At 31.7% G+C, this 23,823-nt stretch overlaps 1 protein-coding gene across 2 annotated transcripts in view; it reads right to left on the bottom strand.

The window, feature by feature from the left end:
* Positions 1 to 23,485, bottom strand: part of LOC111510348 (uncharacterized) — a 226,043-nt gene extending 202,558 nt beyond the window's left edge. Inside the window, exons 1-2 of one of the 2 annotated variants that reach the window (XM_074170557.1) lie at positions 23,320 to 23,484; positions 23,154 to 23,243 (exon numbers count right to left, since the gene is read on the bottom strand). The gene's annotated coding sequence lies outside the window, so the exon portion shown is untranslated. Of the gene's footprint in view, positions 1 to 23,153 lie in introns of both variants that reach the window. The other variant, XM_074170556.1, reaches the window with a different exon arrangement.
* Positions 23,486 to 23,823: the final 338 nt, after the last annotated feature.

Here is a 23,823-nt window from a genome sequence, read left to right as displayed (position 1 = left end):
TTATTATATTACGTTTCGGAACTTTTTGTGTAACTTGCAAAATATAGATTAACTTGTTTTGGAAAAAATTATACTTTAGTATAATGTAAATGTATCGATATCAAATTCCAACCCAAAAGTGTGTTTTGTTTATAATAATTTTATGAACGAAAGTAAATTTTGTGGGTGAAAACAAAACAGTTTTTATCGACCTCCTTTGGGTATTTTCACCTTCCACAATCTGAATAATATGAAGGAATCTTACCTTTTAACGTGTTAGGAATCACACGTTACAAGGTAAGACCTCGTTGGTCCTCAGCTCGCACAAATTTCTCAACTTCTGAGAGTTGTCGTTTGTATGGGGGCGGCAGCTGATTAACGGAAAAACAGATTTTAAACAGAGAGAGATTTGAGAGATAAAAATAATATAAAGGGCAAACTTTTTACTCTCCTCCGATAAGTTAGGTACTGCGTTGATTCAAATTATTTTTCACAAAGTTAAATAATCCATTTATCAGTTACTTGTCGTAATTGATAATTTTGCCTATCAAAAAAGCTAAGTAATTACACAATAGTTGTCTTAACGTTTAGGAGGCTAAAATCTGCTTCTGTCTTCAGAATTGGACTAAATCTTAATCTAAAAGCAGTTTTTTCTTCGCTGTTTCTCTTTATTTCTCAACTTCCTGGATTGATGTCAAAATATTTTTTAAATGTGAAATATGTCAATGTTGTTTATTGACTTCTGAAACATTCAATGTAGTACAAGGTGTTCTCTGATGTTAGTCTGTTGCTATTTCGCCACTATCCATATTTTTCTTCAAAACGTAACCAATTACAATCCATTTCTAAAGAGCTGTTCGAAATACACTTCTCTCCGGATATAAGATTATACTCTAATTCTTCAAGTTTACGACTCTCAGAGTGAGTGAGGTTCATTGGAAATCATTCTCGTCTTCTTCCAGTCAACTCGATGTCCACCGTCTGCTATCAATATTTGATCCTGTTAATTGTCATTTCTGATGTTATCGCGATATTCATTTTCACGCACTTTTGGTGTTCTCGAAGTTTCACCAATACAACATTCACCACAAGAACATGGTATCTAATGAATGCAATTTTTTGTGTTTTCTTCTGTGTTGTTGGGTTTTGTATGTGTGAGTATAGATCTCAGTGTATTTGTTGTTTTGTAAGAAGTCTAACATAATATATATTTAGAGATAGTCCTGGAATACGGTATAACGTTAGTTATTGAAAGGTTATGAATGGCCGATATCTCAGTCCATGAAAAATTAGACACAGAAAAGGAATTAAAAGCGAGGTTGATGGCGAAATATAAATATGAATTATGTGATTTGAAAGGGTTATATTTTTAGGAGTGATTAATTTTTGGATGGAGTAGTAGAAAGCGAAAAACTTTCTTTCCCAAATGAATTATGTATAAAACAGTAAAAATTAGTTTCAATAGCACTGTTATAGAGAACGAAAGCAATACCAAAAGTTCACACTGTATAGGATGAACGTATATTCGATGTGAAATTGTTGGAAACTTTGTCATCACTTCAAATATCAACGAATCTATTATTTCGGATACTAGTGTTCATTATGTGTTCGTGTTATCTGTTTTTCCTAAAAAAAATCTCTGCGTATCATATCTTATCGTAGTCGCGTTATTTTTGTTTGTCTAGTGGCGCTATTGAATCAGCTTATCGCTACTCAAAATGCTAGTTCCATGAAAACATGAAAACATTCAGATCTATACATGATTTTTAGCTACAATTTATTGAACCGTTCACGTTTTCCATTTATCTCGGAGAAAACGAGGTAAATGAAATCGTACGTGCTATAAAGTTTGCGATGGTTATTTATAATATTGTTGGTATCGATATTTCCTTTGGGGATGCAAATTTCTGTACGTCATTGATACCAAGGTCAATAAATATAAATATAGGTATGACATATTACCGAGTATTACAACTCATAAAATATGACTGCAACATATCTGGAGAACTATTAACTCGTGTTGAAACCGTAACTGATTTGGTATAGTGAGGGTCTGAAAAATAGGACTACATTACATGAATAAATAAGGCATATAAATAGTCATATTATAAATAAGGTAACCAAAACGGTGGCTGTGATCATTGTTCTTTTAAGGACTTCTAGAATCCCGAATGACGTCTGAAGAGATTGTATTTTTCCATAGTAAAATCGGTCTTAGATTTTGCAGTTACAGTTGATCACCCACTAATGAAAGTCATATTCATAACATCAAAAAAGTGCAAAACGATTTTTTGCGTCAACAATACCTTCGAAGGACTATACATAAGATAATATTCGTAGGACTACAAAAGATAAGTAAGTAGTCGCAGGTTGGAAACCCCACTTGAAACTTCAATTTCAAATATTGCACTCTTCAATAAACTATCCTTTACTGTAAGTCTAAATTTGTTTGCATATTCCTTCTAGGAGTACAAAGCATACAGAAACATATGCTGACGATTTCCATCTTTAGTATAGAATACCCCTGTCATAGAGTTGTTCCTATTGGTAATACATGCGATATGACGAAGCAGAATTCCAGTCTACTTTACACTCACTCAGATTATAAGTAATGAATCAAAGTAAAAATATTTCATCTATTCCATTTCCAGCATTCGTTCTTCATTTTTCTATAGCAAAGTTGTTTTGTCATTTTCAGATGTAAGTGCGTTTTAGTATATACTAATAGTTGGACGTAATCAATCACATAAAACCGGAACGACTCTACCGATGAAAATGAAATGCGTTGTGTACATTTGGTAGATATGGTTGCCCTATCTATAAAGAGATGCTAGATGACCTAGAAATCATTCTTGTGTTGAATCTTGTGCTGCGGTGAACTTGGAAAATTTTCGCATTTCGATATGTAAAATTAAATATATAATATGCACGAATATGAATTCATCAGACTTTAAATATTGGAGAGACGATGCAACACAATGGATAGAATTTTGCGAAACAAACCATCGCTGGATACGACAGGAATTGAGACTGGGCTCTTACATTGTTCGCCGCCCTCACCATAACTTACTTCTACAGAATTTCACCTACTGAAAAATCTGTTAATACAAAACAGGAACTTAAAACATGATTAGATGAGCCTTCGAATAAACTGACTTTTCGAAAATTCACAGATCAACGACTGATCTGTCTGTTAGAATCAATTTTTCCGTTAACCAACTGTCGCCCGCAACGAACAACAACTCTCAAAAGTCGGAACTTGTGCAAGCTAAGGACTAAGGAGGTCTCACTTTTTAACGTGTGATTCTTAACACGGTGCAAAAATGGTTCTTCCAATGTTCAGAGGTGAATGATCAGCATTTCAAACACCTGAGGTACTCCTATTAGCATCAAATGTAATATAACTCCAATATAACTCTAAGTGAACTTTTTTATATCTTTCATTATTTTCATCAATTTCCTTTTAAAATGTGTTCGTTCCTGAAATATTCATATTTGTTACACAGTCAGTATGAAGTGAGGTTAATGTATTTTAACACACCATGTTTAAAAATTAAAAATGCTTTGTATATTTAAGTAATTCAATGTTTTACAAAATTGAGACTTGCATCGGCACAAAAACTATAAAATAAGTAATATTTCAGAAACGATTAGAGAAAGATACTGAATTTGAAAATTGGATAATACTCTATTAATGAGTAATTTATGAATATAATCTATGAGTAAAAAAAATAGTTGTCAAAGATACGAACACAAACAAGATTTCTCTGGAATGAATACAACCATAAACGTGAATGATATCAGAATTGAGTTCGGTGTATTATTGGAGTTAGGCGATATTGAATTTTCACTTTTTTATGTTTTAATAACAAAAGTACAAAATAATCAATATATAAAGAACAGTGAGAGATAGGCATAGAAAATGCTGCATGGAAATAATTTAGATATATATCTAAATATCTCTATATCTAAATATCTATATATCTAAATTAAGTAAGACACCCTATATAATATATAGGGTGTCTTACTTAAATTTTCAAATTTATTCCATTTATTTAAAAAAAATCATCTAATCCCTTGCGCCTCTCATGTGGACCTACGATTTTGTAGGACAGATAACTGACGGATAGACTAATGCTAATGCCGAGCAGAAAACTGCACATAAACCATCAGGCACCTGTGCAACATCTTCCATTTGGATGATTCATCGCATGTTACTTCCTGCATTTGAAAAGCAGAAACTGATTTCATTTGGTCGGTACGACCAACCGATAGGCCGGTTTCGGGGTACTTGCCCCATCATCAGTACCAGGCAGGTCACTTCAGACGAAGTTATCTGTCTGAGTATCCCGACCAAACAAAATTAATTCCAGCTACTTAGTCATAAACTCTATTTGCAGTTGATTTACTAGGATATCTAGTGCGCCTGCAGACAAAGCCAGGACACAACTGCATATGCATACTTGCAACGAATCTTCCAAATTGAAGACTTTCATAGGTGTCTGATGGTTTTACTTCAGCGTTCTGCGCAGCATCAGCTGGGTTAGTTGTTGTCTTTCAGTAGGGTTTCTGCCACACGTACCTACAAAATCATAGGTCCACATGAGAGGCAAGATGTAAGGTGTTTTTCACCTGAACTTCAGGTATGTAATGCACCTCTCCGGAATATCATAATTATTCTGGCCCTCACCTCGGAGTATGTATTTGTGGAGTTGTTTCCTGGGTGTGTCTGCAGGTGCCGCAGTGACAAATGAAACTTCCTCACTGGTAAAAATTTTTCCACCGGTACCGGTGGCAATTTAATTACCGCCCATATTAGCGAGAAATTACTTTCGTGTGTGATCTCACATTCCATGCGGAATATTATTTTGTAATTCTACCCCGAAACAAGTGTGGAATTTTTCAGTGTAATTTTTCATTTTGAGTGTACTTTTGTGTTGAAATAAAACTTTATAGGGTAAATTTGCGATATAAATTTATATCGAGATATTACACTCTTGACAGAATTTTACAGTAGAATTTTACACTCTTATATAATTTCACAGTGGAATTCTATACTCTGATAAAATTTTACGGTGTAATTTTTCATTTACGGGTTATATTACCTTGGGATATTCCGTTGTAAGAAGGTCCGTATTCAGAGTAGTTTTGAAGATAATGATACCTCAATCGGATGTTGACTCTTGACTCTTAAGTGGCCATTTTTCCTCATAATTTAGATAATTGAATGCACAAGACATATTACACATTGATATATTAAAAAAATATGTATATACAAAATTAGTTCATATACATTCTTGGAATGAAATTCTACAAAACATTTTTTTTTCATTTTCAAAAAAGTCAAATAACAGTACAAAATAAAAAAACCATTCTTCAAATCAACACATTTTCTTTCTTGCTCATGGTGGTATTATTCGGAAAGAGAAATGAAAGTAATATTTCTTTTTCTTTTTTCCTCAATTGCTGTTATTATCCTAAAAGAGAAATGAAATATCAACAAATGAATAGGTTTAGAAATCTAAAAACACAGTAAGTTGACGAACACACATTCCTAGAGAAAAACTACTACTAGTTTGACTTCAATATTAATATTTCTCAAAAATTTTTGATACATATTCAACCGTTTAAATAAAAAATTAGATTTTTCCTAAAGGTCCTAAAGTGTTTCTCGATTCCTTCAATTTTGAGTTTCAACTTGCCTCCCATCGCAAAAATGTTCAATAATAAGAATCACAAATACTCAAATTCATCCAAAATTATGAGAGATACGAATAAAACGTTCATATATTTTTTAGGTGAATAAAATTACGATTTAACATTGTCCGATATTTGCAACCACCAATACGAAACTTTATTACTCATCGAAATTCATTTTTAAAATGGATCGTGCATATACGGCGTCACTGATGAGTCACGCCACTGCTATCGAGTATATCTCTTTTTCTCTTTTTCTCAATACCATTCAGTAATTATCACAAACATTTTCAAATATATGTTCTGTAATTATTTGAAAATCAGTTAAAATATGTTGTACTATTCCATATAGTATGAAATAATTCGCGATGTGAGGTTAGGATATACTTGTAATAAAAAAAACACTCTATAATGCATAACGAGAAAACTCAATGAATTCATCTGTTTATTGGACTAGTTATTGAAATTTTACAAGAAATGTACTCACCTTCTTTACTTATTTTCACCAACAACAAAAATATTCTAATGCACACGTCAGACAAACCGATGCACTTCTGTAGACAAGAATGAACAATACAATAATCGCTCACAAATACAAGCGTAATTTTACATTCAAAAAAGAGATGGCGAAAATTTACATTTCACTAAGGGGGAATACCCATCGTCTAGTTAGTAATTCTCTTCACATGAAATAATATGTTATGATTTCACACATATATTAGATGAATATTTAATTCTCAATGAAAAGTACATTGCCCACTGAAATTACGCTCGGGGATGTGAATTACTCAATAGAGAGAGTATATTTTCAATAAAACTGAAGTAATTTTCTTCGTTCGAAATGAAAATTCCGCGGTAGATTTCAATTATTTTTCCCGGTGCTGTTTTTATACCACTAGTATTTGTAATTAACGTCACTGCAGTAACGTTCATCTTGTTGCAAATTTGCAGCAACGCTTAGTTTTCCTATTTGTATATATCTGGTCAAGTTTGAAACATACCACGCATAAGATTTCTCGAGAGCAGGCGGCGTCAGGAGAGGTTAGGTTAGTCGGTTAGTTGTCATTATTGACAGTTCACGTATGTGTGTTATCATAGTGAGATAATTAGTCTTTACTCGTTATTGAAAATGAATGAATTCTATTTTGACCAATAAATTACACAAAAAAAACTCGTCGAAAAAATGTTGCAGATATTATTAAGTATCTTATAGATGGGTGTTTGATATTGGCTTGTTTTAGGAACTTAAGGTTCGTTTTGCGAGATGTTGGCATATAACTAAAGTATAAAATAAGATGCCCTCTGACTGCTCAGGACATATTTGATCCGTGAGTAGCTCCGATCATAAACTTGCAAATGATAAACAATTCTTTCCAGAATGCTTATCGGGTGCAAGAAATATTTTACTCCGAATGATTGCGAGTCGTCAAGAAAATTTAAGAGAAAACAAACTGAATGAAAAATGTTATCAATGATGATATATGAAAAATATGATTGGTCAAAAAATTAATAATATTAAAAAAAAATGTCAAAATGGAGTATGGAATGTAAAAAATATAGTAAAAATGATTTGTAGAGAAACAAATTATTGTGACCTGAAATGGAAAGGAATAATTAAATAAATGGAATAATGAGTTTAGGTTAATAATATATAAGTTAAAAATTAAAATGATGATAAACTAGTTATCAATTGAAGACGACTGTGTATACTGACAATTGAATCATCGTGAAGTAGTTAATTCGGAATTTTTATTCTTATTTTCTTTTTTTGTACTTATATTTTTTCATTATTCATCTTCATTCAATGATATCAACGATAATCATATATGCTGTGTATACTAATATTTTACTCTTGAGCACAATTCTCTTAAAGGATTTAACTAACAAGTTTACTGTATAGATTAACGTACCTATATAACAACGACCGTTTCAACTGAGAATCGCAACCCTGTAAGCAGAATACGCTCGGCTAGTGCTATCGATTTTGACACAAACTCTCCTAGATGCCAACCGTGCTGTTAAGTCTTTCTCACTTTTACTTCGGCCCTTCAAGGGCGGACTTCGAAGATGGCAAGTGAAACTTGAATAAAATTGAAAATGTATTAAAGGATACATTCCAATATAAATCCATTAATTTTTCAATATGAGTTTCAACAAAGTTGAAGTATTGTATGATTTCAAACGAGATTCCAAAGAAGAATCTTATTCAGAGATTTAATTATACCTATTCTGTTATTCTGGTTTTTCTGAATATTTTGATAGTTTCAGAAAAACCAGAAGATAAAATTATTTGCTGGATTCTGGATCAAATGGATATTAGGAATAATATCGATTCGATAAAATTAGGTTGTTAGTTCACTACCCCTGAAACGCTAACAAATCCATAACTTGTTATGTTGCACATCGAACACGTAACCGAACAATTGCCAAAAAACCAGTACCTACTAATACGTTATGTCAGAAAACTTTTTCCTTGCCTAGGGTTGAGATGAGAATTAATCTATTGATTGTATATATTCGATATAGACGGTATTTTCTCGGGAGAAGTTCATATATATTTTAAAATCATTAAAAATATGTGACGTGATTTATTCCAAATCGGGATACAAATACGGCATTCAAAAACAAGTCGAGGCGATAATGAATACTAACAGCTCTAGGTATCTAATTTACATCAGTTACAATATTCTCTTCGAAGATATATCTTACATTATACATCCTATATATGCATTGACACTTATAGGATACCACATAGTGAAGCGTTATCGTGTGTGATATCTAATAAATTTGGTTATTAAATTTTTCTATATACATATATTTTTCAACTTTATTTTATAGGATTGTAGTGAGACATGTTGAAGATTTTTTTTTCTGAATTAGTGTTAAAATGTACGGAAGACTTTTTTTATTGTAAGTTTTGTCTGTAGGTACATGAACAGTTATCTGAGATGATAAGAAGGAGAGTCGAAAACATTATTCATAATTTTGAAGATGAAAACTAGATAAGTAATCACTTTACGTTGTCCCAAATTAATGCCTTTTTAACATATGTATTTATTACTCTAAAATGCATGAATAAATTCGTTATTGAAGATCCGTTAGTTCATTGTTTGTTTTCTCAGTTGAATTCACCCATAAAACAAGGACATAGTAAATTGCATACGTTAGTACTAGACGTCGATAGGACCTGCTTTCAATTATGGATTAAAATTCATTGGCGGGTACTTCTGACTACATGAGTCTCAATAACTCTTCAAGATTGTTTTTCACTGTTCTGAACCAACCAAACATGCCAAAGTTCCCCACTAAGAAACAATCAATTATATTTAATGCTCTAGATAATTTCTATATGAACAACGCTAACGGAAAAATTGTTATGAACCAAGAAATCCATACAGCTCGAAGAATAATCTTGAAGCAAGAGTTACGCAAGTTAGACCAAAACCTAGTGCATTTCATTAGATCGGACTTCCATTGTCTAATATGATAAAAAATTCTTTGAAATCCCTGAAAGAATTTCACGACGTTCCGATTGTTACTATCCACAATCATCTACGGGTGATGACTGGACTTATTCTTCCGAGATCTGACTATTCATAGGTCATTCGAGTGCTTTCACCCTCTACCCTATCTCCGCTTCATCAGTCCAACTCCCGCCAACGGAATTCGATTAGCGACATGGAAGATAGTGATACGTCCCAGGAAACTTATTAGTCCAGTCTTCCCATTTTTCTTTCTATAAAAAAAAATCACGTCGGTACTTCAATGGAACATTAATGGATATTATAACCAATACGAAATGTTTACATTACATTTATTCTGTCAGAATATGCTCCATCCAGTGGCGGATTTACTAGCAGGCTGAGTAGACTTGGCCTAGAGCGGCGGATTTTAGGGGACGGCAAATTTGTCCGAAAAATTTGTCCTACAGAAATAAAAAATAAATAAATACCTAAATATTATTAGACTTCACCACTTAACAGAACCTGTCAACGTGGGGAATTTGACGTTTGTCAATCTGCTAATACTTTTTTTATACTACGTAGTTGTGTTGGTAATCTTATTTGGAGTGCGGTGCGGGAACGGATGACGATCATTCGCTAAGAGTGTCTGGCCGAAATTAAAGCGCGAGGGGCAGGTCGGAGGTCGGGTCGCCGAGGGAGCCGAAAGAAGCCGAACGTCACATTACGTGTGGCAGCATTGAGTTCGGGAGCAAGAGAGAAAGATATAGAGCGGCGTCAGCCGCTCTATATCTTCCTTCCCGTATTCAATGTTTGTCAAAACAAAAGTGTTTAGTGGGTTATATACATCATTTGTCAGCCATTTATGAAAAATTAAGTATTCTTATACAGTTTAATAATTGTGATGAGTATACTAATTGTTTAGAAACTGTGCAGTATTTTTGGAATCCAATGATTAAATATCAGTATTTTGCTTATTAGAGATTCGTATGCTGCTGTATGTTAGTATTTATTGATTTCATGGATTACATTATTTAGAAGCTCAGAAAATTTACTAAACTGGTTTAGAATAAATGTTTAGAAAATGTACTGGACAGGTTTAGAATGACTGTAATCAGTTATTGATTTTTTTTAAAACAAAGAATCATTTTTTAGTCTTTTAATTCTGAAATATTTTCGTCCACCGTCTTTCGTCCGAGTAAGGCATCGAAATGCAGATATCAGAAGGGGCGGCAAAATTTGAATAACCTACTGGCGGCAAATGTGTTGATCCGCCACTGGCTCCATCTATATCAAGCTTACAAGCTTACTATGAATCCTTCATAGATAATAAAGTATCAACCATGAAAGAGAATGGAATATTACATCCAGACATAGACCAGCTTGTTGAGTGATTTTCACAGATGATAATTGAAACAGCAGAAATAAGTATTGGAAAAATTAGCACTAGCACTAGCGAAGACATATTTAGAGAAAATTGTAATATTGACAGTCTCTTTGCTTCTCTGAAACACATTAATATCTTACATGTAATATAGCACTATATAATATATTTGTATCAACCTACGCTAATAACCCTATGTGGTTGAAGCGTCTTTGTTCAAATAAAAAAAAAATTGTATATTCTATGTGAATCAAAAAGCCAATTTTACTATCAGAAATGACGCCCAAATCTTTTGTGTTGTCCCTTCTAGTAATGGGTTATTCCATATTGAATATTGAAATTGAAAGTGGGTAACCTTTTTAGGTAAATGAAATACAAGCACAATTATAGATATTATTATTAAGTCTATTGAGATGTTCATTGATAGCATAATTTTGCGATAATCTGGAAAGGTCTGACTGAAAATTAATGCAGATTTTGAACGTATTCAAAAACAAACTTTACTGTGAGATTTGCACTTGAAGACATATGCGTACAATTAGATTTATGTAAATTCAAAACATTGGTTTTATATCGTTAATGACAATGACGATGCTACCTGAGTCTTGTCGGAGAGATATGAGAAAAGCCAACTCAGAATGTTTTCCTCCTCAACAAGTTTTGACACAGAAAAAACATCGTTTGCTCAACCGGATACCCTTCGATTCAATAATATCCTGTATTCAGTAAAACAGTGTCCTTCAGGCAATTATAAACTTATACTTTTGGTAATCAAGTGAACTTTATTGTTGAAGAGAATATAACAACTCACTGGAGAGTAATTCTAAGTGGAAGTCACTAATACTTCTTGGCTCGCCTTTTGCATTTGTAGTGGAGATTTTAAGGTTGATTTTATGTTATGTTTGTTTAGAAAAACACATAACTTCACGTTTGGTTGAAGAAAATATTGACGTGCAACAATAACAGATGTTGAAAGAAGCTTGGATATTGCTGAATGACAAGTGTGTTTTGCATTAACCTTTTTGGGTATTTTCATCTCCCACAATCTGAAAAAACATTCATACTGATATAGAAATGGAAAACTAATTCACCCCGATAAGTCATCGCATGATTCAATATATATCAATAAGCTATATCAAAAATCTATAAGAAAAGAGTTTAGAATTTACCAATAGTTGAGAATTTGCCAACAATCTGCTCCCGTCTTCAGAAATGAAAAAATTAAATATTTTAAATACGCATTTTCCACTTTCTGAATCGTTTTTTTTTAACTACTCGGTAGATTTTAAAGGAAATTTTAAATATCAAATGCGTTATTGATAAAATTATTTTCAAAAATAGCCATTATTTCGAAGAATATACCTATATATCCATACGCAAAAAAATGTAATGATAAATGATGCTTACTGTTTCAAATTTTATTACAAAGTTTAAGTAATAATATTCTGTCTTCGTCGGTGTTGAAATTCAAATGTGGAATAGTAAACAACTTCAAACAAAACTCTTGAAGTGATGTTGAAATAGTTTTTATTTTTTCAATCGTTTCACTTATTGACAATTTGATAGACTATTTACTCGTTTCACGTTGCACCTAATTTTAAACTTGTTTACATGAACGAAGAATTGATTGGAACAAAATGAAATTTAAATATACTCTATTTCAAATGAAATATATCCATTTAATTACGGGATGGTGGTTATTTCAAATGAAACGCTATAAAAATATCAAATGTGATATACCCTTGGATTGTGAATTTATCGCTTCATCAATATCTGCATTAAAAAAGATAGGTCCGTATTTGAAAAAAAGTTGATGGTGGCCATGTTGACACGAAACGTTTTATCGAATATTTACTTATCCCCGTGAATTTTCTTCGATCATCGTATTGTTTCCGATGACAGTTACCTTTTTCCCCTTTTAATCGTCTTCGTATCTGTTACGGTTTAGAATATAGCAATGTTACCACATGATAAAAAAACGGCCTGTATACGAGTATACTGAAAGTAAATAGTCAAATTATTTTCGACTAAAAATTTTTTAAACAATTCCTGTTGTTTTTCAACTATCAAGTATTTTAATCGATCAAACATATAATCATAATAAACAAATACTTATATTAGAATGTTTCCAACTTATTTTTAGAATTATATCTATCCTACCTATAATACTGAGGTAGGTACATAAATAACTCACGAAAGTTTTGATTTTTGGAAATGCAGTTCCATTACATATTTGAATCAAAAATATATAAAGTAATAAATTACTGAATTGAAAAGTATGAAATATTCAAATGACTATATGGAAGTATTATTGGCCAACGTAAATGTCGAAGTGAATGTACAGAAATCTACAATTCATTCCAAGTTACAAATTGTTAATATATGGCAACACTGATATAAATTCATTCATCATAACTGGATATAAATTGTTCAAATAGATAAACTTTCATATTTCACTGAATAGCTTGTCTCCACTTACTTATATGTTGGTTATGTAAAAATAGGATAGGTATTTCGTTTTCTCACGGAAAATATAAAAAATATTCAAATGAGTAGATATTGAAACATATTTCATCGGCTGGTTGAGCAGCATACTCACCGTGTCTTTTGAAAATTTGAATTAGAGGCCGAAATTTCATGAATCTTTTGTAAGAAGCACAAGATGATATTTTCAAGGTTAAGTCGTATGGGGTCAACAAATGGTCGTGAAATTATGTTTTTCCAATCGACTTGGGATATAATTTTCCCTTGAAAACTATCTACCAGCAGATCATAAAGATGATTGCACTCGTGATTGCGTAAATTATTTATGAACATACCTAATTTGCCATAAAACATTTTCAAATCAAGGAATTTCTTATTCCAAAATTTCGAACATTAAAACTAGAGAGAAAATAACGCACATACGTATAGTTTTCATTTTTTAAGTATTTTCTGTAGCGTCTTTCCGATGTTGTGTCATTTTTTGCATTAGAATAATATTTTAGTTGCTAGATCTTTTAATAAACCCCAAAAACAAGTGAAATTCAATTCAATTGTAAAGTTATAATAGCCGTCTCTTGTCCATTATTTCTTAGAAGCACACATAAAAAAAGCATTCTAAAAAATCACAATTTTTTATAGTCAGGATTTTTCAACAATAAACGCTTTAATTAAAGTCCAGCGTACCAGGTTATTATCAAAAATATTTTCAAATTATTATAGAAAATAAGTTGTAATTGTTTGAAGATGATTGACAATGTTTCATTAAGAATTTCATTACTTCGGACTTCCATTTTCTGATATTATACCTATAAAATGATTTGAAATCCCTGAAAGAACTAATAAAAAAGAATAGCTGAAAATAACAATTATATTAAGCAAAAAAAACTGAAATGGAATAACAATAAAAAAATACAAGTAAAAAGAAAACAATTGAACAAAAATTCAAAATAAAAATAAAAAGTGAAGAGATTCCATGCCAAGTTATTTCACGACGTTTCGATTGTTAGTATACACAATCGTAATCAGGTGATGACTGGTCTCATCTGCTGAATTTACCTATTTATTTCTGCATGAAGTATCATATTGAATAAATTTTCAAACATAAGATTCGATAATTGAATGAATATATTTCATTTGAAAGACAGTATATTCAAATTTCATTGTGTTCCAATCACTTCTTCGTTGATGACAATATAATATAACTATTTCAAGTCAAAAATTAGGTGCAACGTGAAACGAGTACATATTTTTTCAAATTGTCATTAAGTGAAACGAATGAAAGATGAAACTATTTCAACATTACTTCAAGAGTTTTGAATTTCAGCACTGACGAAGACAGGACACTATCACTAAAACTGCAATAAAATTTGAAACAGTAAATATCATTCATCGTTATATTTTTCTGTGTATGACTAAGTATCTATTCTTCTAAATAATGGCTATTATTGAAAATAATTTAATCAATAACGCACTTGATATTTCAAATTTCGTTTGAAATCTACAGAGCAGGTTTGAAAAAAAAAAACGATTCAGAAAGTGGAAAATGCGTACTTTTGAAGACGGGGGCAGATTTTTGGCAAACACTTAACTATGGATAAATTCCGAACTCTTTTTTATAGATTTCTGATATAGCTTATTGATAAACAAAACATTGTTCTTTTATAAAAATATATTGAATCAAGCAATGACTTATCATGATGACCAGTCATCACACGAAAACGATTGTGGATACAAACAATCGAAACGTCGCGTCGTGAAGTGACGGCTTGGAATCTCTTAATTTTTCATTTTTAGTTTTTGTCCAATTGTTTTATTATTATTTGTATTTTATTTCACTGTTATTTCATTTCAGGTTTTTTTTTATTAATATAATGTTATTTTCAGCTACTCTTTTTAATTCTTCTTTTTTATTAGTTCTTTCAGGGATTTTAAATCATTTTATAAGATATCAGACAATTTAAGTCCGAACTAATGAAATTCAAGTTGTTATAGATTTTACTTTAATATTTCTTTTATGAAATTGGCTCCAATTTTTAGTTCAAAATAAATCTTGCTTTCTCAAGTATTGAATAGTGATATTCAACGAAAGTCATTTTTGTTGAGGAAAATCAGTTTTTTATCTACCTTCTTTGGGTATTTGTTACCTTCCAAAATCTGAAACTTTATACAAGTGTAGAAGGGCAAACTTTTTAGTTTACCCCGATAAGTTACTGCGTAAAATCAAAGTATTTTTTCACAAAGAAAAATCTTCTATTTATCAGTAACTTGTCGTATTTAACAATGCTGCCTATCAAAAAATTGCTAAGAAATAATACAATACTTATCTTAACGTTTCGGAGGCCAAAATCTGCCTCCGTCTTCAGAAATGAACTAAAAAATTCTAAGATATTGGCAGTTATTCCTTTCTGATTATTTATTTTTTTACTTCTTCGACAGATGTCAAAGGAGTTTTGACATAGTTCAAGTAATCGATATAGTAAACCTACCTTCCAACAGTTCCTCTTTAATAATATAGTTAGGGAGCTAACTAATTGTGTTATTCAATAATCATTTCTGATTATATAAGAATCACAATATATATATATATATATATATATATATATATATATATATATATATATATATATATATACAGTGTGACCCATTTAAAATGGAACCACCCCTGTAGAATGTGCATTTTTCAATCAATCTCAATTTTTTTTTATTGAAATATTAAGCATGAAAAACTGTATCTTGACACTAACTTTCACAATTTTAGTTTCATTTCCAAGGCACTCTATGGTTTTTTTTGTTTGTCAAAAACGGCAAAAGTTTATTAGGCAATTTTTGTTTTCAAATTTGACTACACCACTGGATTCGTAGTCGTTATAAATCAAAACTGTCAAATTTTCATTAAAAAATATTTGTTAACAACGAAGTTACAACAACTTCAATTTTGGAAACAACGTATTTGTTTGTAATTTTTATTCAGATTATAGACATATTTGAGATCTGTCAACACTGTCATCACCAAGTAGAACACCAGTGAATTTGTACAGTGAAAATCCGAAGTCAACAGCTCAATGCGTTCTACAGTTATAACTCCTGAAAATATGGTAATGTGAGAGATTTGTGGTGCAAGCGTTTTGTAATAAAAATCTGACTACGCCACTGGATTTGTGGATAATATTCCCTTAAAATCATTCATTTGAGTGTAGGTTACGAGAAGTGAAAAAAAAAAATATATATATATATATATATATATAATATATATATATATATATATATATATATATATATATATATATATATATATATATATATATATATATATATATATATATATTTGAATGATGCAACTAATTTTCCTTTATCAGTATTTCAATATTAATATACTTACGTTACAAAAAGGATTTGGTTACTATTCGTTAAGAGGGCACCCGGCGATTTTGAAAAAATTTTTTGAGTGTACTTGCGTATTTTGATGCGTATATAACGAATCCGAGAGAAAAAAGCGGCGCTCTTTCTTATTTACAAAGTAACGCGGCCCTTCAAAGTTCAGAGAAGGTCTTTTCAGCCTTCTTTTTCACAAGATAAACTATTTAAAAACACAAGTATTTATTCACTAGGTCACGTTTACACCTTATTTCTCCTTCTTCAACACTTTTCACTTCAATAATCAACATTTTTCCAATAAAAATGTTAAAAAATGTACGGAGCTGCTTTTTGGTTATATATCTCTGTATTTTACGTTTTTAAGGTTAATGGCATAGTTGGAACGACTGATGCTGTCAATATTCCTAAAGTAATTCAAATGTTTTTTGACTTCATTCTTTGTGTTTTTCTTATCACTCATGTCAAACTAAAAATCCAAATCTACGAATTTGATATAGTAGGCGGCGGCAAATACCAACCGCTTTTTTCTGAAATGTCACTAGTAACTAACATATAAATAGAAGAATGTCACCAGAAAAAGCATTCGTTTTTGAATTGAGTTTTTTATAAGTTTACAGTCATGAAAAGGTAATTTTCATATGTAAACGTACTCTTTCATCCCCACCTGTATGTTTTGTTTGTTCTAAATTTATTGTGTTCAACGGTGATTTGTTCATTCAATTACCCGTAAAATATGCGCATTTTTGAAATCATGTAAGTGTCCACCAACATGGCGGATTAGGACAAATAAGAAGTTACAATGAATGTTAAAATTTTTATAGGTACGATGAGTTTTTTTTAGATGGCGTGCTATTCCTGGCTAATATGTTGTTGATTCTGTATCTCGACGAAAATATAAAATATATGAATAGCGTGAACTGATATTCTTCAGGAAAATGTAAAAGGACTGTGAAATGATTTGATGGTTTTAACGGCAACGGTTGTAGCCGGTTACTACGTGGTAGGAAATCATAATGAAGAAAAGAGAATCGAAACTTTATGTTTTTTACCACTTTTATTTGTAACTAACGTTACTGCAGTTTCGTCCTATAAGGACATTTTCAAACTTAAACTTTAAACTAACAATGGTTCATTACATTAGCCCTTATATCACCCCTGTAGATACTAATAGAGGTACTTAGCTTGATTTGAGTACCTGAATTCACAGTTTACAATGCGGATGTGCCAATTTTGAAACCGGTGAGTAAACTAAATCGATTTGATCATTTAACAGGTTGCACCCGCAATGTTTATGCTTGTTAATTTTGAAAGATTCTAAATGATTGAGTTTGTAACCCTTCCTTGCATAGTGCAAAATTTCCGTATCGTTTAGATTCCGAAACTTGTAGTTGCATGCCAAGGAATGGTTCGAAAACGTCGAATAATTTTTTCCTAGTCTGAAGGACCATTCATGTTCAGCATACCATTTTTGGAAATTTCGACCACATTGTCCCACATAAACACTATTACACTCCGATGGTTTCATATTTCCACAATGAAGAATTCTCTCAAAAAATTAAAACACTGTCTGATCAGAGAAACTTCGATGATTTTTGATCTTCTTTGAGATGCCGCAATTGAAATTGTCATTGTAAGGCATATTTTTAGGGTAGGTATGTATGAATGTAACGTTATGAAGAGTTTTTCATATCGGTTTTACCATATGTATATTTCAAAACTTGAATATGTTTTGAATTAACAAAACATTGGTGATCTACAGAATGCGCTACATTTGAAATCTGGAAAATATCAAAAGTACGATTTCACAGACCAACCAATCTCTATCATTATTGGGGAGAATCTTCAGGAAATAGTTGCATGTTTCGTTTGCATAGACAATATATCAAGAGGTGTGGCTTTATGCACTGAAATATATTTTGTCAGTGATTCAGTTTATTTTATAGAATATGAGGCAGCTTGGATATTTATCCAGAGTTTTGCAAGACTGAAATGAATTCCAATAAGCCCTATGTAGTGAATATTAACGGAGTTTCATCCCAACATCAAACCGTTATTTTGACTCCTCGACACGTGTTTTGAACACCAAGTGATCATCTTCAACATTCTTGTATCATTTCGCAATGGATCATTATAGTTGTCACTGTTTTTACTGTTGTATCTCAGTTCTTTCGAATTTTTTCCACATTAAAGTCATTGAGGTTTTTTGCATAATTTTGCGCCTTGTCCTCTAGTGGAAAAAGATAACAAGAGCCTCGTGACAGTCAGATATACTCTTGAGGTTTGAGAATTTTATTTCAGTTAAAATGGAGAATATTTTTGTTTTTTTCGTACTGACTTACTATTTACTGAATATGTAATATAAAAATGTTAATTTTCAGTTTGCTCATAGTTTGAAAAATTTCATAGTTTAAATGCAACCTAAGCTGTTGAAATAATTTTTATAATTAATTAAATTGAATTTTTGTTTTATTGAACATTACCTAGTCTTTTACCAAATTTGTGATGGATATTTTTTGTATTTCAATACTTCATATATGTTATAGAAATGGTTACAAGTTTACAAAGAAATTTTCAAGGTAGATACTGCACAATTTCACTTTCTTTTGAAAATTATTACTCCCAATCTCGATAATCCATTACTGTATCTCAATAAGTAGTAATATTTACTCCATATGAGTAAATATTCAACGTGGCAATGCTGCTTCAGTACTTGGAACTATTCCTCCTTCACATAATTTAGATGAGATCATGCATTGCCCTAATTTCCGTACGGAACTGAAACCTCTTCGAAACAAGCCGAGATATGTGGATATTCATCAGTCTCCTATCAAGGTTAATTCACAAGTGATTGATCCACCTTCTTCTTTTTCAGTGCGGTCAGTGGACTCAGGTCATTCTTGCCCCCAAAAAATGAGTTGCAGTCCTCGTAGAACTGGTACCCTTTCAGTGGAAGAGCTTCTTAAGCAAAAGCCGAATCGATCCCTCTACGAAACCCTTCTTCACTTGGAAGGATCGATCGCAGCTTGAGAAATGGTTCTTATGGAGATTCTGTGAAACATGTTCTTCCTTACGAATCAGTAGATAGTTGTCCTGAAAATCTAGAGAAGAAAATTGGATTGGATAATTTAGAAAACACTTGCTACATGAATAGCATTTCACAAGTGTTGTTCATTACGAAGAATTTCAAGAACGAAGTTTTAATGATGAACGAGAACGGGAATGTTTCCTACTTATTCATCAAACTCAAACAACTGTTCATGCAGCTGCAGTTTCGTAAGAAGGTATCATCTTTCCCTCCAACCGATTTCCTGGAGTCTTTGAAGTCCACTAGATACTCGTTAGGACAACAAGAGGATTGTTCCGAATTCTTGGGGTTCTTGTTGAATACTCTTCGTGAGCAAAACAATAGCAAAATCAATGCTCTCGACCGCTCTGGACTGAATGATTCCGTACAACCCATCTCGTCTTGTGTTTGTAAATCTTTTGCTGGAAAAATCCTCACTTTTTTACTTTGTGGTAAATGTTCAAGAAGTACTGAAAATTTATGTGAATTTCTGGAACTTCATCTAGCTTTTCCTAATACGACTAATAACCAGTCCGTGAAAAGCTCATTGTTAAATCATCTGAAAATGGAAGTTTTAACAGGTGATGATCGACTGTATTGTCAAACATGCGCCAAACTAACTGACTGGTATAAGGAAACAAGTATAGCTGAGGCTCCAGTTAATCTAATAATAACACTGATGATTTTCAAACAAGACTCAACCTCTAACGGAAGCAAGAAACTCTTTGGAAGGATCGAAATAGATGAACATTTCAACCTAGCAGACCACTATTATAATATTCATGCAGTCATTGTTCACTGTGGTTCTGCATGGCGTTGAATTTGGTCATTATTACGCCTTGGTCAAAGAAGAAACGGACTGGTTTAAGTTTGACGATAGTCGTGTCAAAAAGTGTTCTGGCGATGCATTTAGTTTATTGGAGCCTCTGGAGACGCCCTACATTTTGTTTTATGAGAGAGGACATTGTTAGATCAAGATCTTCAGATGATGTGGTGCTGCAGGTTTTTCCGGGTTTTCCTGCAGCTGGAAAAGCAAATGCGCCACTGGAATCAATGAAGTCGCCCCGGAGCGCCAATTGAATTTTATTGTTGTTTTCATTTTATTTTTATCGTTGTTCTAAAGAATTAAAAAGATTAGCTCCATGATATGTGCATGTATTGAACTTGAAACTACCGAATCTGAATAGCATGGTAATTTTTCAAAATTTTATATTAGTTATTCTAAATACGTACAATCACTTAAATGAAAGGAATCTATTACTGTGAAATGCGCTGGGAACTATATACTGGGAAATAAAAATGCGAAATTTCAGCAAATATTCCTGATGAAAACATCCTATTGAAGAACCTTCGGTTTTTAAAAACAAAATTATACACCTAATTTGAAATGAACAATAATTTTCATTAGTCAATCATTTCCGAGATGACTTCACAATCGGTTGTCGTCTACGTCAATTAGCACTCGGATATTTATTTACTGCTGCTTCATGGAATTTGTGAGCACAAAAATTTGGCGCATGATTTTCATCTCGTCTCGGCGATTGTAAAAAAAAGTAAACTGGTACGAGTAGATAGGTATGGTATCTCTATAACAGAAACTATGAATAATGTCTTTGGTTTCAACAATTTAATATTTCGCAACACAATTCGATTCTAAACTAGCATTACTATTCAACATTCATAACACCATTTAGAATGATGAAATAAAAATTCCGTAAACAAAGTGATAACCTAGATTCTGATTAGTAGTTATGATTATATTCCGCTATACAATTCAATAATTCTTTTGTGATAACTATTCATATTTTGATGTTATAGAAATTAATATAACAAATTTCAAAACCTAATTATTAGGTTTGTTCGAAGGTGAAACAAAAAATGGAATTGAAAATTAAATTGAATAGCTGAAAATAACAGTTATATTAAGAAAAAAAAACCTGAAATGAAATTACAACAAAATAAAAATTAAGGAAAAAATTTAAATCTTATGATGCACTGTTTGGGACCTTTGGTGTAGTAGTGAATATTACTAGAGATTTATCCCAACACCAACCGTTATTTTTTAACACCTCGACTACTGTTTCGATCATCAAATGATCATCTTCAAGAGGAAAATGGAACTGTTAAATCTAGTTTAAAATTTCTCTTGAAGATGATCACTTGGTGATTGAAACATATGTCGATGGGTTATTGGGATAAAACTGCAGTTATATTAAAAAATTGAGAACTGAACAATAAAAATGAAATGAAAATTGAAAGATTCTAAGCCAAGTCACCTCACGACGTTTCGATTGATACCATCCACAATCGTCTTCGGGTGATGACAATCACCGCAACGTCGTGAAGTGAGTAACTTGCATTGAAATCTTTTGGCTTTTATTTCATTTCAATTATTCGGTGAAATTTTTTACTTGATTTTATTGTAATTTCATTTCAGTTTCTTTTGCTTGATATAACTATTATTTTCAGCTATTCATTTTAATTTTCAATCGAATTTGTTCTTTCAAACTAATGAAATTCACCTAGTTAATTATTAGTTACATATGTTAATGGTTCTCTTATGAAAGCCCAGTTGAACTACTCTTTGGTGGGCTCATCTTAAGTTGCCGTAAGCGACTACTAACTCATAGATTCAGTATTTTTGTCCAAAAATATACACACTTGGCTTCTTTCAATTATTTTACATATGAGAAATAATAATTTCAGATGTATTCTCTTGAATTAATTCCACCGTGCTAAAAGCTCGGTTGGTATTCACTAATATAACACATTTTTTATGAAATTTCAAAAGGTAATGAACAGAAGTATTCATTTGAATCAAAAGGGGTTTAGGGGGGTTTAATTTTTGGGAGAAAAGGTTTTGGTTTTCTATTTCTACATCTTCATATAATGAATTATGGGAATCTTTCAAAGAAAGGAAGAAAACAATTCATTTCAGAATAAACTTTTTACAAAGATGTGTAGATCATGCAAAGAAGTAAGTTTCAGACACAAACTGGAAGGAAAAATCCTCTCAAATCATCTACTTTCATGTAAACATTGAATCATAAGAAAAAAATACCTACTTCCGAAACAATGACTATTGCAAGAACGTTCAATTATACAAAAAACACCTTTTCTATTCAGTTTGTATTCCAAACACTTGTTATGGAATTGAATCAAATATCATTCACAGGGTTGCTACGCAATATTATTATATGAGAGGTAAAATTTCACTTACTCACATGGAACACTGTCATCCTCAATGATGAACATGAGATATTTCTGAGTAAGATATTTGCCTTTTTGAGATGAAGCCATTTCATTCATTTATTTACGAATTACGATATTCATTCTATTATTTGATTTAATTCCGGCTATAGGAATTTTTGGTGACATTTTTAATGACTAGGCCTTCCTTCCCCTTCATAAGCATCCGACCACAAGTTTAGACTTTGGAAAGTTTTTATTAAGAGGCGATAGCAACAGATCAATTTTCTAGTTTCGAAACAAAATCCAACATCTCCTAGATAGACGAGAAAAAATTATTTCAACCTAGTCTCGATATTTCAGAAAAAAAGAACAAAGTGGCTTTTACTTCAAATGATATAGAAGAATTAAAATATTTTTTCTTCGGTTTTACCAAGTATAATACGTAGGTATACAAAAAGGTATATAAAAAATGCATTTTTGATCAGTGCGGAATGAGTCAAAAAAAAGTTCTACTTACAATTGAGGTGAATCTCCAGTATAATCCTACAAGTTCTTGAATTCACAGTAAATTTTTTGTCACATTTCTTGTACACAACTACACTGAAACCTTTAAACAAAAAACATTTCACAAAACCTTTAGGCACCAACAAATATTAGTTTTAATAACACTCTTAAGGATTCACCAGCTAAATGAAATAATTCCTTCACTTGTATAACTGATTTCTCATTATTTGTATACGCACTAATTACGAAATGACCAACAATTTTACCAACTTTCTACTAAATTCACACGGAAACGAAACACTGTATTCGCGTACTAAACTGATATTTCATGAATTCACTACTGCTAGCACAAGTCACATGCCAGCCAATCCGATAGCGCCAAGAAAAACAAACCGAGCGATGTTGTCAGTTGAACTGATTTATAATAATATCAAATATTTTCAGTCTAACACCCATCATAATATATTAACAAACAAAAACTATTTCTGTTCAATCGACTTGAGTTGAAAACCGGTTTTACCTGGCACTCCCTTTTTCAATATTTTGTCTCCCTATAAGAATTCTTATGATAAATAAGGACGACCTTCATCATTTTATAGGTATATTTGAAAGGTTCTATGGATATGGCTCTCTTCTGCAACCACTGATGATCATAACGTGCCCTGAGGAAAGCAATTAGCAAA

This window comes from Leptinotarsa decemlineata, unplaced genomic scaffold (genome assembly GCF_025532065.1).
Source record: "Leptinotarsa decemlineata unplaced genomic scaffold, Ldec_3_MD MMD2_P_RNA_scaffold_9, whole genome shotgun sequence".
NCBI lineage: Eukaryota > Metazoa > Arthropoda > Insecta > Coleoptera > Chrysomelidae > Leptinotarsa > Leptinotarsa decemlineata.
This window is presented reverse-complemented; position numbering and strand designations above follow the sequence as displayed.